Source organism: Dama dama, chromosome 29, assembly GCF_033118175.1.
Source record: "Dama dama isolate Ldn47 chromosome 29, ASM3311817v1, whole genome shotgun sequence".
Lineage (NCBI taxonomy): Eukaryota > Metazoa > Chordata > Mammalia > Artiodactyla > Cervidae > Dama > Dama dama.
The window spans coordinates 22739621-22757572 of NC_083709.1; positions in this window are offsets into that span (position 1 = coordinate 22739621).

Here is a 17952-nt window from a genome sequence, read left to right on the forward strand (position 1 = left end):
AAACCCCATGAACGTAGATTCAAAGACTCATGAACAAAACTTTAGCAAATTGAATTGTTACAATAAATATATCTGATTTATTCTAAGAATATAAGCTTTATTATTCAAAACCTATTACAAAGAGAAAACAGTTAAAAAACATATGGTTATCTCAAAAAAAGAATAAAATTCATTTGTTTAAATTATCATTTCTTAAAAGACACTCAGCACATTAGATATGGAAATATTCTTAGTGTTTTAAGTTATATGTACAAAACACCTACATCACACTCAATGTTGAAATATTATTTACTTGCTTTGTGAGGTATAGGAGGATACCTAGTATATAAATATTTTATCATGGTAGCAGACTCTATTGTGAGTTATGAAATAAATTATTTAAGTTGGGAATTAGAACTTCAAAGCTTCAAAGCTATGGGAAGATCTGTACATGTAGAATTGGAAGTTTAAATGTGTCAACAACCTATGATTCTATGAGAATCATCAAATGCAATTGCAGAAGTAGAGCCACACGGGGAACTGAAAAAATTGTATGGAGGAAGTTGTCTCTGAGAGCCACAGCTAAATGATTTGTGTTAAACAAGAGAACACTTTATCAGTGGGCTTAGTCATCAAGAAGATCTATGCACACAGTGGTGGGGATCAAAGATAAGCTTTAATCTATTAGTCATTTCTGCATCTATTGTTTAATGACTATAAGAATGTCAGCCATCAGTACCCTACTCATCATGCCCTTGAGCTTTCTATTTGTCTTTCTCTGTGTCTTTGCCTGTGTCTTCTTTTTATCAGGAGGACTCATTTAAATCAAAATGCCCTCCTTCTCATACTCAATTACCCAACTTTATTATCTCACCTATGACTTCCTTGTTGCCACTTACATAGAAATATTTTAATCTTTTATCTATCTTTAATATTTTAAGCTCTTGATCACTTGTTTCCTCAAATGATTCTTTATTTTGGTTTTTATAACAGCAACAACAAAAAGTCCTGATTTTCCTGGATTTCAGATTATCAGGGTAAACTGTATAGTATTTGAGAGAGGAGGCCCTGGGGCCAGATGAACGAATTTTCATCCTGTCTCCATCATTTACAAGCTGGGGTTGTATGATTTTAGGAAACTTACTTTGTTGGTGTTCTTCAGTTGCCTCAATTATATAATAGAGATAATATTTGTTTCAACCTGATAGGTTAAAGTTCAGTTAGTTAATAGATGCAAAGCTATTTGATCATTTACACTATAAATGTTTAGGCTTTATTGCCCTATATTTGTGGTTTCTAGAATAGGTGGGCAGTGCAGGGTAATACAGATACGATTTAGCTTGCTGAATGTGTCTAGGAAAGACAGGATAAGATATTTTACAGGTATCAAATTTGGGGTTCTTTCTTTGTCCTTTGATATTCCAAATAGGCCAAAATATGACTGCAGTTCACCATATTCCAAACATTAAATGTCCTTAATTTTATATAAGTAGGTAGGTAGGTAAGTACATAGATAGATAGATAGAGATAGGTTAAATTATTTTTCCTTGCCTTGTAATGCTAAGCACTTCTTTGGAGTAAGGCTGTAAATACCTACACAGTTATGATCATATTTGGTTAATAACTAAATCAGTTTTCTGAGACGGAAGGGATCAAGGCAGTCATCATCCAGTCAGGTGATTGAAACTTATCTATCTTTAATTTGAGAATTTCTGAGTTATGATGTCTAATTCTATTTTCACATTAAAATTTTGATTGATTATTTGCGCCCAACCTCAATAGTCTAATTAGTTTGACTGTAGCTTCCTGATTATGTCTCTGAGGTTTTCTTTCTTTCAAATCTGCTTATATCTTTAAAATCAGTTTTACTTTTCTCTGTTATGTTTTCTCTTTGCACTCTATTCACTCTTTGTGAGTTATTATGTTCTTTACTAAAGGAACTTCAGTTATTATCTGGGGCCTAGGCTGTTGATAGTCTCCCAAATTTGCTGCCCAATGAAAGACTCAATTCTTCAAACTCATTACAATATTTCAGGTCCTGCAATCAGTTTGGTAAAATAGATAAGCAGAAGGCTAGCATGTAGATTTCAAAACTCATCCTTAAAAAAAGAGCCATGTCCAGAGTTCTACCTCCTGCTCTTGAAGCCCTGGTGTGCTGCAGTCCGTGGGGTCATAAAGAGTTGGACAGAACTTGGTGTCTGAACAACAACCTGTTTCATTCAAATTATTTAATTTGTTGGCATATAATTACTCAAAGTAGTTTCATATAATCATTTTTATTTCTGAAAGGTCAATAATAATTTCTATTGTTTCAGTCACTTGAGTCTTTTTTTTTTCCTCTCTCTTTTCCTTAATCTATCTAGCTAAAATTATGTCACTCTTGTTGATACTACAAATGATCAGTTTTTATTTTCTTGATTTTCCCTAGTGTTTTGGTATCCTCAATTTGCTTCATTTCCACTTTAGTATTTATGATTACTTCCCTTTTATGGCTTTAAATTTAGTTTAGTTTTGTTTTCTAATTTCTTAACTTACAAAGTTAGGTTATTGATTTGAGGATTTTTTTGGGTTTTTTTTTGTTTGTTTTTTTAATATAAGCAATCAGAGCCACAAAGCACTATCTTAGGTTAATCCAATAAATTTGTGTATATTATATATTAATTTTTTCACCTGGATGTATTTTTATTTTTTATGATTTATATCTTTAACTTATTAGTTATTTAGAAGTTTTTTTAATTTCTACATATTTGCAAATTCAAATTTTTCTACTGTTACTGATTTCTAATTTCACTTAATAATGTTCAGAAAACAAACTTGCATCATTTCAATTTAAATTTAATTGAAATAATATATCACCTGTTATATAGAATATTTTCTGTGATCTTAAGAAGAATGTGTAGTCTGCTGCTGTCAAGTATAATATTCTGTGGGTGATTGTTAGATCTAGTTGTTTTTATGATGTTCTTAAAGTCTTCTGTTTTCTATTTTAATGTCTAATTGTTTTTTATATCCATTATTTAAAGAAAAGTATTGAAGTCTCTGATATTATGATTGAGTTGAATTATTTCTCCCTTTAGTGATACCAATTTTTGCTTTTTACATTCTGAGTTGTTGTTAGGAAAATGTATATTTATAATCTTTTAGATATATTATATCATTTAGAAATGAATCCCTAATCTCTAATAACATTTCGGTTTTAAAGTCTGTTTTGTCATGTATTAGCATAACAGCTTTAGCTTCCATGTGTTTGCTGTTTGCATGTCTCTTTTCCCATTCTTTTAATTTCAGCCAATTTGTAGCATTGCATTTGAAGTCTGCTCCAGTAGGCAACATAGAGATATATCTTGTTTTTAATCCTCTCTGACAGATTCTACATTTTGCCTGCACTGTTTAAACCACTCACATTCAATAATCTCATTGATGTTGGAGTTATGTCTGCCATTTTAGTTTTACTTTCCAAATGCCTAATGTTTATCCTTTTCTGTTCTTCCTTAAATGTTAGTTGCATAGTCATGTCCAACTCTTTGTGAGCCCATGGACTGTAGATTGCCAGACTCCTCTGTCCATGAAGCCCTCCAAGAATACGGGAGTGAGTAGCTATTCCCTTCTTCAAGGAATCGTCCCGACCCAGGGATCAAACCTGGGTCTCCCTCATTGCAAATAGTTTATTTACTGTCTGAGTCACCAGAGAAGCCCCAGTTCTTCTTTAACGCCTTCCCTTTCCACTAAGTGAAGATTTCTAGTATGGTATTTAACTTTGTTAAGGATTTTTCCACTATATTTTACTGGCAATTTAAATATCTTTAGCTTATTTTTTAATTGGAGGAAAATTGCTTTACAGTGTTGTGATAGTTTCTGCCATAAAACAATGCAAATCAGTTGTAATTGTACATATATGTGCAAGAGGGAGGCTCACCTCCCTCTTGAGCCTCTCTCCTGAGCTTCCCCCCATCCAACCTCACTAGATAATCTCAGAGTGCCTGGCTGGGCTCCCTGTGTACTATAGCAACTTCTCACTAGCTATCTGTTTTACACATGGGATGTCTATGCTACCTTATCCATTCATTCCTTCTCTCCTTCCCCCACTGTGTCCACAAGTGAGTTCTCTATGTCTGGGTCTCTATACCTTCCCTGCAAATAGGTTCATCAATACCATTTTTTTCTAGATTCCATAAATATGCGTTGATATACAATATTTTTTTTTCTCTTTCTGATCTACTTCACTCAGTATAACTCACACGAGGTTCGTCCAGCTCACTAGAACAGACTCATATTCATTATTTTTATAGCTGAATAGTGTTCCATTAGTGAAGAGGAACTAAAGAGCTTTTTAATGAGGGTGAAGGAGAAGAGTGAAAGAGCCAGCTAAAACTAACTATTAAAACAAAACAAAAAACTAAGATCATAGCATCCGGCCCCCTTATTCCATGGCAAATAGAAGGGGAAAATAGTGACAGATTTCCTCTTCTTGGGCTCTGACATCACTACAGATGGTGACTGCAGCCATGAAATCAGAAGATGGTCGCTTCTTGGTAGGAAAGCTATGACAACCTAGACAGTGTGTTGAAAAGCAGAGGCATTATTCTGCCAACAAAGGTCTGTGTAGTCAAGGGTATAGTCTTCCCAGTGGTCACATGTGGTTGTGAGAGCTGAACTTTAAAGAAGGCAGAGTGCCAAAGAATTGAGGCCTTCCAACTGAGGTGCTGGAGAAGACTCCTGAATGTCCCTTGGACAGCAAGGAAATGAAACCAGTCCATCTTAAGGGAAATCACCCCTGAATATTGACTGGAAGGACTGATTCTGAAGCTCCAGTATTTTAGTCATCTGATGCGAAATAGACAACTCATTGGAAAAGTCCCTGATGCTGGGAAAAATCTTTGTAATGAGTGATTTATATTTACAGCACATTTACTTTGAGTACTAGACATCCAGTTGGGTTTCTCAGGTGGCACTAGTGGTAAAGAATCCACCTGCAATGCAGGAGACAAAGAGATGCATGTTCTGCCCCTGGGTTGGGAAGATCCTCTGGAGAAGGAAATGGCAACCTGCTCCAGTATTCTGACCTGGAAAATTCCATGGACAGAGGACCCTGACGGGCCACAGTCCATGGGACTGCAAAGAGTGGGACATACCTGAGCACACACATAAACATTCAATAGAAATACTGGTTCTGTACTTAGATGTCATAATATTTACATTTGAAAAAATTGATTCACATACTCAAGTTGTTTCAGACATGTATTTTTCAGTGACTGAATTAAGTATGTAGCATCATTCTTCTCTGAAATTTTCTTTCACTTTCATAAAATGTTTTTCATTTTTAGAGCAGTAGATTAAACTTTGAAGCAAAATCAGACCTATTTCAAAATTATATCTAAGTTAAGTGAATTCCCCCACTCTTGGACAAGACTCAATGCAGGAGTTCTACATGAATACATTACTGGGACTATATTCCCAGAGGTAGTACCACGTTTCATAGTCTCTTACTCAGGTTTTCAGACTTTCTCAAAATGAATAAAGGAGAGAGAAGGCAGCAATGGCCATATGAAAATATCAAGTTGACATGTATCATTCTATGCATCTTAAATAACTGGATAGTAAAAATGGAGTGAAGATGTGCTCTTAAGGCAAAGGAAATAATATTTGGCAAGAAGCTGTTGGATATAACAATGTGAATTGAAGCTGTGATTTATCCTCCCACTCTTCATCATGATAGTTTTGAGCAAAATTGCCCTCATTCAAAAAAAATGAGTAATATTGACAAAAGAACTTTCAAGACTTAGGTAATGATATCAAAGAAAAAAAGGTAGGAATAAACACTTGCAAATGGAAGATGAAAAGATATTTTTCTCATTATGATTTTCAGTGAAATAGGAGCAGAGTTCAGGGAAAACATCTCTAGAATTTCAAAGAAATGCTAGGCTTAATTTTTTCTTTTTAAATAAGAGTTATATGGCCTCAGAAATGAGATTCTGAGAAAATAGAGATTCAAAGGAGTAAAGATGAAAATAGAAATATCTATATAAAAATTAAAATGTTAAATAGAGCTGAATGATAAACTGGGAGCAGTAAAGCACATATGATGCAAGACTTTAAATGGTAGAGGAGCACCCTATACAATAATTAAGGGTAGATAATAAGTGTAGAAAAATACAAATGTAAAAAAAAAAATGAAACTGGTGTTCCAAAGAAAATGAAACTAAAAATATAGATATTCAAAGATGTAAAAGAGAGATAGGAATGTTCCACTGGGAATGGTGGAAGGACTTCCAGAAAAGTTATCTTTTTTTTACCAAAAAAAAAAAAAAAAACAGTGAAAGTATTGGCAAAATTTGTCATCATCAACTTTTTCAGTACTTTGGAAGTTAACCAGAATGTGCAACAATCTTGGGAGCATTTCTTCAAAAAATGGTTAAATCTAGGTAAGAATAGTGAGCTTTGTAATTTTGTAATAGTGGTATTGCAAATATTTTTGTTCCAATTTCTGTCCCCTCATCTCTGGGATAGCCTTGAACACCTGCAGCCTAAAATGGTTATGAAAACCCAGAGCTTAAAAGCCAGTGGATGGAACGCAACAGAATTGGAGCTCCCCCAAAGTCCTATATCCACAGAGTGGTCATACTGGGCCTGTGTAATGATTTCCTGTAGAACACCACTCTCTAGACTCTTCTTTATTTGACCTTACTGAGAGACATTGCAAAGCTAACTATAGCCTTCCGCCTGTTTTTTTTTTTTTTTTTTTTTTTTAAACAATTTGTAGCAACTGGTTACCAGTGCAGCTGCCTGAGATGGTGCTAACTTTTGAGGATGATGTAAGGCTGAAGATTATTTAAAATGAAAAAAAAAAAAAACTATGGAAGGAGATACCCAAAGGGGATTTGGAAAAGTTTCAACATATCCCTCGGAATTAAGAAGGTCACATACAGCTCCAGACTTATGTGTTTACTGAGGAAAGAGCTAAGTATGCCCTTAGCTCTCCTTTCTGGCCGATCTTAAGTATCCAAGCAGGCAAAAAGTGAAATCTAGCTAGACCCATAAACTTCCTGTCTGAGCACTGAGAATATGCCCTAAACTGCACACACAGTCCCTCAACAAATGCTAGAATTATTTGTTTGAGGCATTTAAGATAATCTTGCCCCAGTCATTGTCTGATCATTAAACGAACTAAGCTGCGACTCCAGTTGCTATGGCTGGCAAATACAGACTTTAAGCAATTAATTCAGGAAAGCACCTAAATAAGCAAACAGACGTAACAACAAACTCCAGGGGTGGGGGGGATGAGGAGAATCTTTGTTCCAGAGTTGTTATATGTTATTTAAAATTTCACTTTTTTTCAACAAATGAAAATTATATTAAATAGGTAAAGATACAAGGAATCATGACCCATACATAGGTATTAAAAAATCAATAGAAACTGTCCTGGAGGAAGCACAAATATTAGATTTTAGCAAATGAAAAACATATATTGGCTGTTTTAAATATGTTAAAAGAATTAAAGTAAAAAAGTCTGAAGAACTGACAAATATAAAGTTATCTCATTAATTAGAGAATATTGGTAAAGATATAGAAATCATAAAATAAAGCCAACTGGAAATTTGGATGTTGGATGTTGGAAAGTACAAAAACTAAAATTAAAAATATACTAGGGTGTCAACAGCAGATTTGTGATCACAACAGGTGACCTTGAAAATAGATCAACTTATAATGTCCAGTCTTAGAAACTGAGATAGAAATAGTGTAGAAGAACAGAGCTTCAGAGACCCATGGGGCAACAGTGAGCATGTAAACTTATGCACAGTGAAATCTCAGAGGAAGACAGTAGGGCAAAAGAAGCACAAAGAAAGAAATAAGTCTGAAAATTGCTACATTTATTTGAAAGTAAAGGAGTGGGAAATCATATAGGATGCAAATTGTTGTTGTTCAGTCACCAAATCATGTCCAACTCTTTATGACCCTATGGACTGTAGTACTCTAGGCTTTGCTGTCCTTCACTATCTCCTGGAGTTTGCTCAGACTCATGTCCAATGAGTTAGTGATGGGCCATCTAACCATCTCATTCTCTGTCAACCCCATCTCTTCCTCCCCTCAATCTTTCCCAGCAGTAGGATCTTTGCCAATGAGTTGATTCTTCATATCAGGTGGCCAAAGTATTGGAGCTTCAGCTTCAGTATCAGTCCTTCCAGTGAATATTCTGGTTTGATTTCCTTTAGGATGCAAATAGTAATTGAAAACAAAAACAAAAACAAAAAACCTGTAGTAACAATAGTTAGATAGAAGAAATTTAGGACAAAGTTGATACTGCATACTAAGAGGACATTTTGAAATAATGAAAGTGTCCGTCAAGAAAATATAACTTTTATAAACTTTGTAAATGCATACAATAGTGAAGTACCAAAACATATAAATAAAAATGAGAATTGAGATAAATATAAAATTGAGGAGAATGATAAACCACCTTTGATAGCAAAAAGCATAAAAAGGCAGATCAACAGCAAACTAGAAGAACTGAGCAACACAACCTTTATAACAAGTTAGACCTAATAGACACATATAGGACGTTCCACACAAAGTACAGGGTATGCATTTTTTTCAAATGTGTATGGAACTTTCTTCAAGAAAGACTGTATGTTAGATCATAAAACATGTTATACATATCAGAAGATCAAAATCATACAATGGGTGTTCTCAGACCATAGTGTAAGGAAATTAGAGAATAACAGATGGCAATTTGGGAAATTTATAGCCATATGAACATTAAATATAACAGTTATAAAAAAACAGTGAATCAAAGAGGAAGTCACAACAGAAATGAGAAAATACCCTGAGATGAGTGGAAACACACACACACTCAACATACCAAAATGTTATTGAATGCATGTTAAAGTAGTACTAACAAGGACATTTTTCTATAACTGACTGTGTTAAAGAAAATAGATAAATCAGTGATCAATAAGGCCATGTTAAATAAATGGATTAGAAAAATAAGACTACATGCAAAATAAGTAGAAGAAGGGAAATACTAAATATCAAAATTAAAAAAATAAATCAGGAATAGAAACACAGTAAAGACAGGAAGAAAGAAAAACTTACATAGAAAAGTTAATGAAGTTTACAAACTTTTAGTTACTGATATACACTTCTGTGTTTAAATAAATGGGATAATTTGCAGATGTAGGTCCACTTGGTGGTTGAGGGGTTTATGTCTCACAACTCCAGTATCTGTATAAAACACAATGTTAAGTAATCTAGTGCCAGGAAGAGAGACATATAGAGTGGGGATCAGGATGATACAAGGAAATTTGAAGAGAGTGGCTAATTGTAACAGCCACTGCATTTTTTAATTCAGGGACCACAAAGGTGCAATAGAATTTATAGGCAGGTAGGTTGATGGTCATGAATATGTAGTTTCTACTCATCTCTTGTGTTATAGGATTTTACCAATCAGTAAAAAATCACCCTAGTTTTAGCATAGAAAAATCAGGTATTTTTTTTTAAATCCAAATTTATCATTAAAAAAGTACTTATTTTTGGCCAGATATGATGATCTGAAGGGAGTGGTAGAGTACTGCTATTGAGACACTGAGACTCAAGGATACTAATTTGTAGAAGAACATAACTAATAAGTGATAGAGCTGAAATGTGAATATGGAAAAAAAGAAAAGCACAGGGGCATCTTTCCACTCTTTCTCCCATAGGAAAACTGACATGGATTAACATGGCAGCTTCTGCTCAGATCCCATCATCACGTTTCTTTCTCTGTTTAAGAACACGGTGGGGTGATTGTTTTGATAGGATCTCTCACCCTGAATATAGAAAACACTTATCTTTATGATGATGCCAATACAGTGATTCACCCATGCTTATCCAAGGCCACTGCTGGTGTGTCATGATGCAGAACCATAATGCATAAAAGTAATTTTTTGAGCAGCAAAGCAGAAACATATGAATAAATATACAGTATAAGATGTCAGAAGATCAGGGACTGCACATATGCTCAATGGACTACTGAAACTACCTTTGGAGTCTTGTAGTGGAAAGTGGCAAGATGCAGTGTATGTGTGTGTTTTTAATTGAATAACATGAAGAAAATAAATCCTCCCTCAGTCTTTCAATAGAACAGTTATAAATACATCTGCATCTCCCATTATTTTATGCAGTAGTATCACAACATTAAAATAATAAGCAATATCATGGGCTTTGGTTCTTGAATAGTCATTTTATAATGCCTAAGTGAAACCCTTAGCTTATTCAGTTTTGTGTTATGATAATCAGTTAATAATCAAGAGGAGAGGCCCAATAAGCTGTTTTGACATAGTATTAATAGTAGGTACAATGTAAGGATAAATCAATTCTGCAAAACTTTACTAAAATAAGACTGAGGGGTAAAGGTTTACACCTTGCCAGTGCAGTTATTTATGGGTGGTTTGTTTATGTTCTAGCAGAAGGGAAAAATCTCTCAGCAGACATCTGGACCAATTGCTATTTTTATCCTCCTGTTTGAAACATGGCCTTGGGCATCTTTTGGTCCTGATATTTTTATTTTAAAAAAAACCTGACATGAATATTAACTTAAAAAGATAATTAGATGTACAAAGTCAATTTGGTGCAGAATTCCCCATGCTTTTATATATATGCTCACTTTATGTGTTGTATTTCATTATTCCTAGGATGCACAGTAATTACAGGATACAGAACTGTGGTATATTGGAGTGAGTTAATAGGATATCAACAACAACAACAAAATGAAGGCAATAAAGCAATGGGTACTGGGTGTGTACTCCAAATATTCTAATGCCATCAGTGAGATAATGTGCAAGTTGTATTACAAATATCAAATCTCAATATTTCATATTTGAGGGAGATCGCTATGGTGTAATTGTTGTTTCTATATTATTAGCATAGCAAAGTAGCACTAATATTTGTCCAAGTTTATTGAGATAAAATTCACATGTTTTATTAATGGCTTATGATGTACATCATACTGGTTTGATATTGTGAAATGACTACCAGAGTACCATTAGCTAATATTGCCATCATATATTTACTGTTTGGTTTGTGTGTGTGTGTGTGTGTCGTAATAACATTTAAAATCTCCTCTTAGAAACTTCCAAGTATGTAGGGTATTGTTGTAAATTATAATCTCCATGATGTATATTAGATCCCCAAAACTCGTGTGTTTTATAACTTGAAGATTATACCCTTTGACAAACATCTCATTTCTCTTACCTTTAAGCTCATGGCAACAGCCCTGCATACTACTTTCTGATCCTATTGTTTGTGCTTTTTTTCTATTATTCTAAATATACATACCTACAGTCTGTGTCCTCTGTCTGGCTTATTTCACTTAGCATCCTGTTCCCTAGGTCCATCCGTGCTGTCCCAACTGGCAGGATGTTCCCCTTCTCACGGTGAATAATGTTCCATTGTGTATATATTTTGTATATTCTTTATTTACTCATCCGTAGATGGACACTTAGGCTGTTTGTCTTGTCTATTGTAAATCGTTGCATTGAACATGGGAGTGCGTTATCTCTGAAATAATGATTTTATTTCATTTAAGTAAATACACAGAAGTAGGACTGCTGTATTATATGGTAGGATTTTTTTGTTTTTAGTTTTTGAGTAACTGCTGTGCTATTTTTCCATAGTGTTTGAACCAATTTCCCATTCCCACCATCAGTGCACAAGGGTTTCCTTTTCACCACATCCTTGCTAACACTTGTCTCTTGTCTTTTTTTATGGTAGCCGTTCTAACTGATGTAAAGTGGTTTCTCATTGTGTTTTTATAATGTCATCTCCCCATTGGTTAGTGATTTTGAGTATCTGTTCATGTAATTATCAGCCATTTATATGCCTTCTTTGGAAAAATATCTGTTTGATTTCTCTGTCCATTAAAAAAAATATTTGCTTCTTCTCTATTAAATTGTATAAATTCCTCTAATATCTTGGATAGTAACACTTTTTTATATATGTGATTTGCAAATGTCATCTTCCGTCCTGTAGGTCACCTTTACATTTTGTTAATAGCTTTCAATGCTTGCACTTTTGGTATTACATCCAAATAATTTCTTGCTAAGACCAATGTCAAGGAGCTTTTGCCTTGGTTTCCAATAGGAGTTTTACAGTTTTAGTCCTTATGTTTAAGTCTTTAATTTATTTCAAGTTAACTTGTTTTGTGAGAGGTGTGAGATAGGGCTCTAACCTAATTTTACTGCTATCATTATCTAGTTTTCTCCAGCAAAATTTACTGAAGAGACTATAATTTCTGCATTGAACATCATTGGCTTTGGTCAAATTTTTATTAGCTGTATATGTGCAAGTTTAGTTTTGAAATATTTTTTCATCTATTGGTCTGTGTGTCTATTTTTTTTTTTTGCCAATTCCATACAGTTTTAATTTCTGTAGATTTGTGATACAGTTTGAAATCAGGGAGTGTGATGCCTCCAGCTGTATTTCCTTTCTCAGTGTTTCTTTGGTTGCCCAGGGTCTTTTGTCATCCCATACAAATTTTATATCTTGTTTTCAATTCCTGTGGAAAATACCATAGCATAGGAGTTTTAATAGGAATTGCATTGAATCTGTAGATGACTTTGGGTAGTTTGAATATTTTAATTATGTTAATTCTTCTAATCCATGTTCATAAAGTGTATTTTCATTTATTGTCTTCTTTTTTCTTTTTTACATTTATTTATTTTTATGTTGAAGGATAATTGCTTTACAGAATTTTTGTTGTTTTCTGTCAAACCTCAACATGAGTCAGTCATAGGTAAAAGTGTTCAGTGTACAAAACTTTGACATCCTTGGTTAAATATATCCCTAAGTATTTTGCTTGTTTATGCTACTGTGAATAAGTTGTTTTCTATATTTCTTTTTCAGAAACTTTCTTTTTCTATATTGAAACTCAACTGATTTCTGTATGTTGATTTTATATCCTGTAACTATTACTGAGTTTATTGATTAATTTCAACAACTTTTTGATGTGTCTTTAGGGTTTTATATATGTAAGATGATATTTGTAAACAGAGTTTAGCTTATATTCTTCTGATTTGGATGCCTTTTGTTTATTTATTTACTTTCTGGTCTCAATTGCTCTAGCTGGAACTTCCAGTACTGTGTTGAATGCTAGTGGTAGGAGTGTACCTTGTCTAGTTCCTGATCTTGGAGGAAAACCTTTCAGCTTTCCATTATAGAATATGGTGTTAGCTATGGGCTTATCACATATAGGCTTTATTATCTTGGGGTACATTTCTTCTATACTCAATTTGTTGACAGTTTTCATCATGAAAAGATGTTGAAGTTTCTCAAATGCATTTTCTACATGAATTGAAAATTGCTTATTTATTTTATTTTTCATTTTCTTACTGTGGTGTATCACATATATCAATTTGCTTGTGTTGAATCATTGTTGCCTCCCAGGTATAAATCCCACTTTATTATGGTATATGCTCTTTTTAATGTGCTGTTATATTTGGTTTGCTAATATTTTTGAGGAATTTTGCATAGACATTTATCTGTAATATTGGCTTATAGTTCATTTTCCCATAGAGTTCTTGCCTGTTTTTAGTATCAGGACAATACTGGTCTTGTAAAGTTGGATTAGTGATTTCCAAAGAAAGAGTATGAGAAATCTTGATGTTAATTCTTAAAATGTTTGGGTGAATTCACCAGGGAATTGTCTGATCCTTGGGTTTTCTTTGATGAGAGAGTTTGGATCACTGATTCAGTTGCCTTACTCATTATTGGTCCGTTTAGATTTTTCATTTCTTCATCATTCAGTTTTTGTAGATTGTATATTTCCAGCAATGTAACCATTTATTCTAGGTTATCTAATTTGTTGGAGTATAATTTTCATAGTAATTTCTTTCATTGTATTTTCGTGGTATCAGTTGTAATGCTTCCTCTTTCATTTCTAATTTTGTTTGAAATTTCTTTTTTTTTTTTTTTTAGTGCAGCTAAAGGTTTCTCAGTTTTGCTTACATTCTCAAAAAAGCGACTTTTAATTTTATTGATCTTTTATATTGTTTTTGATCTCTACTACCTTTATCTCTGCTCTCATCTGTTTTTTTTTTTTGTTTTGTTTTGTTTTGTTTTTGCTAAATTTGGAATTGCTTTATTCTTTGTCTGGTTTATTGAGGTATAATGTTAGGTTGTTTTAAGATCATTCTTTTTCCTTAAAAGACACTTGTTGCTGTAAATTTCCCACTTAGAACTGCTTTTGCTACATCTCATAGGATTTTTTGTTTCTATTTTCATTTGTCCTAATATGTTTTTGATATATCTTCTTTGACATATCCATTGTCATGAGTGCTTTGTTTAATTGTCACATATTTAAGACTTTTTAGCTTTCCTCCTGTAATTAATAAGAAAAGGTATTTGGTGTGATTTCAGTCTTCTTGAATTTACCAAATGTTTTTTTGATCTGCCATATGATGTGTCTTAGAGAATGTTCTGTCCATGTGTTCCTGAGTATAGCGTGTTCTGCTGCTGTTGTGTGAAATGGTCTATGTATACCTGTTAGATCTGTATGGTCTAAAATGCGGTTCAAGTCCAACATTTCCTTATTGACTTTCTGTCTAGATGATCTATCATTTTTGAAAGTGCACTATTTGAAGTCCCCTACTATTATTGTATCATGGTCTGTTTATCTGTTTAGATCTGTTAGTATTTTCCTCATACTGTGTATGTCATACATACTGTGTATGTCACACATACTGTGTATGTCATACACTGACTGTGTATGACTATTATTGTATCATGGTCTGTTTATTTATTTAGATCTGTTAGTATTTTCCTCATACTGTGTATGTCATACATACTGTGTATGTCATGACATACTGTGTATGTCATACACTGACTGTGTATGACTATTATTGTATCATGGTCTGTTTATTTATTTAGATCTGTTAGTATTTTCCTCATACTGTGTATGTCATACATACTGTGTATGTCACACATACTGTGTATGTCATGACATACTGTGTATGTCATACACTGACTATTTATGACACAGTCAGTGTTACATAGGTATATATTTATGATTGCCATATCTTCTTGATGAATTGAATACTTTGTCTAATAAACTTGTTAATTTCTTGCTATAATTTTTGGCTTAAAGACTCTTGTCTGATATAAGTTTAACTGCTATTGCTTTCTTTTGGTTCCTACTTGCATAGAGTATCTGTTTCCATGTCTTAACTTTGAGACTATGTGTTCTTAAAGCTAATATGAGTTTCTTTAGGCAGCATGTAGCTGGGTCTTGTTTGTTCATTTTTTTGTTTGCTTGTTTTAATCCATCCAGCCACTCTTTGCCATTTGATTGGAGAACCCAATTCATTAACATTAAATAAATAGTATAGATATGAACTTACTAACGTTTACATTATTCATTGTTTTCTGGTTGTTTTTAATTTCCCTTATTTTGTTTATTCCACTTTTCTGCTTTCTTTGTGAATTGGCGATTTTCCATCAAGTATACCCTGCCAGTGTTTAATAGCTCCTTTGGAGTACATTCCCTTTCCTCTCTTTGCAGATCTAGCATATCCACAGCTAGGTTTATGCTACAGCTTGACCAAGTTATAGTTACAGGTGATAGTAACAGCCTAGAGAATACCATGGGAAGTGGGAACAAATCCTGTCTAGAAAAAGTACTGTTTACATCACGTCTGTGATATTGTGTTTGATATTAGGAAAGAACTCTACTTCTAAGTTTTCCAGTGCAATAGCAACTAGCCACGTATAGCTATTTAAATATAGCTGTTAAATTAAATGTTTTTTTTTAATTAAGTCCTTCAATCATATTTGCCATATCTGAAGTGCTTAGCAACCACATGTGACCAGTGACTGACACAATGGAAAGAGCATATGTAGAACATTCCGTCACCACAGACATGGAATGTGCTTGACTGGACAGTGATGGTATATTTGTTATAAAACCCTGACCCAGACTTTGATAAGTCTAAACTCATATTAGACGGCTAGGAGAACAGACAGTATTTGACCAGAAGAAGAAAGGCTTTGGGAGAGATGATAGTAAGACATTATAGGAGGTGAGTTTTCAAAGGCTTAATTACTATCATAGATTTTCTTAATGATTTTCTGTGTTCATTTATGTTCATTATAAAAATGATGAATATTTTTATTCTTTTGAATGTATGTACAAGCTAAAGGAACCATGACTCCTGTGAATTGTAACTTATAATATTTGGATGGGCTTCCCTGGTGGCTTAGTCAGCAAAAAATCTGCCTGCAATGCAGGAGACTGCCTGCAGTGCATAGGACCTGAGTTTGATCCCTGGTTTGGGAAGATCTTCTGGAATTGGCAACCGACTCCAATATTCCTGTCTCTGAAATCCCATGGACAGAGGTGCCTGATGGGCTAGAGTACATGGGGTCTCAAGAGTAGGACATGACTTATAGACTAAACCACCACCATAGATTTGGATATCTCTAGCATAAAACCATTCTATATAGTTAATAATTTAGATAAGTCCATATTGTACCAAAATAAATACCACCTTTTATTATCTTATTTGTTTAATTAAGAAATATGATTTTTGAGAGATTTAATAGACTACTAATTTACCTATGATAATCATGCAGGCAAAAAATACAGAAGAGAAAACCAAGGACTTATGTTAAAAGTTACTTATATAGTTGTTAGTTTTTATAAAATGTGAACCCTTATAATTTACTGAGGTACATTTCAAAATTAATTTCCATTTAGTGTACCTAACTGTAAAATAGACTATTAATACGGTAAGAAGTAACTTCAAAGTTTTATTGTAGAATAGTCTCTTGCCCGATTCTTTATAAGGAAGAGTTTACCTTTCATAGATGGGTAAATTAAATGGGGAAAACTTGGTGAGACATACACATACAGGCATATTATATATCTATATTTTTTCTAAGAATTATTGATGCAAAAGAATATTGGGTTTTTGAGTACCACATTTCTCACCTACAAAGGTAAAATTTACTTGAAAAAAATGAATCTACTGAATGAAAAGTGTAATTTATAGCCATGGCATTGTTCAATATTGTTCTGTGGTTTCAAAACGTATTGAAATTTATTGATTATATATCAGAGTATTTACAGCACAATACATTTATTAAGGTTTCAGTAATAGTACATAAAAACAGGTTTTATACCATTATCAGTGTTTATATACTTATTATCTTCCATTGAATAATTAGGGCTTCAAACTTTCTTAATAAATAATCCAGGTATTTCAAGATAGCAATAATATCCATAAATATTGTGAGAATCTCTAGGTGTATTTTTGTCTCCTATTGAAACCTGGTAAATAATGACATACAATTAACATCATGAAACTTCTGGAAGCAATTGTACTTTATAGACAGCAAAATGATAGGATTTGATGTTTTATGATGACTACAACAGGTGCTTTGCAAATTGGTTTGTCCTTTGCTCTTTGACATAATTATGGGTCAGAAAGAAACAGAAAATCAAAGTCTGTATAAACTTATTGGAGATGAGTAACAGTGCTCATGAAATTTGCAAACTACTTTTGAGTTCTACATGAAAATGTAAATAAATAATAAAGATTTAACTCCTTCAGCTATGCCAGAATTTTGAGATGGGTGGATGTTATCACTGACTCAATGGACATGAATTTGAGCAAACTCAGGGAGATAGTGAAGGACAGGGAAACCTGGTACACGCTGTGTTCATGGGGTTGCAAAGAGTCAGACACAACTTAGAAATTGAACAACAACATATTAATGTTAAAACTCTGTTCCACAGTGATTGCTCTTCTATCTTAGACATCAAATCAATGCATTTCTCTCTATATGCTTTGCCATAAGTTATGGAGACATATATAAGGACCAATATCTTTTGACTATGCACAGTGACATTTGACAGAATTTTTGAAAAATAATTTAAATAAATATAGATATAACTTACACATAAATATGTATGATCTTTTTGGGGAGAAACAACAAAAATAAATA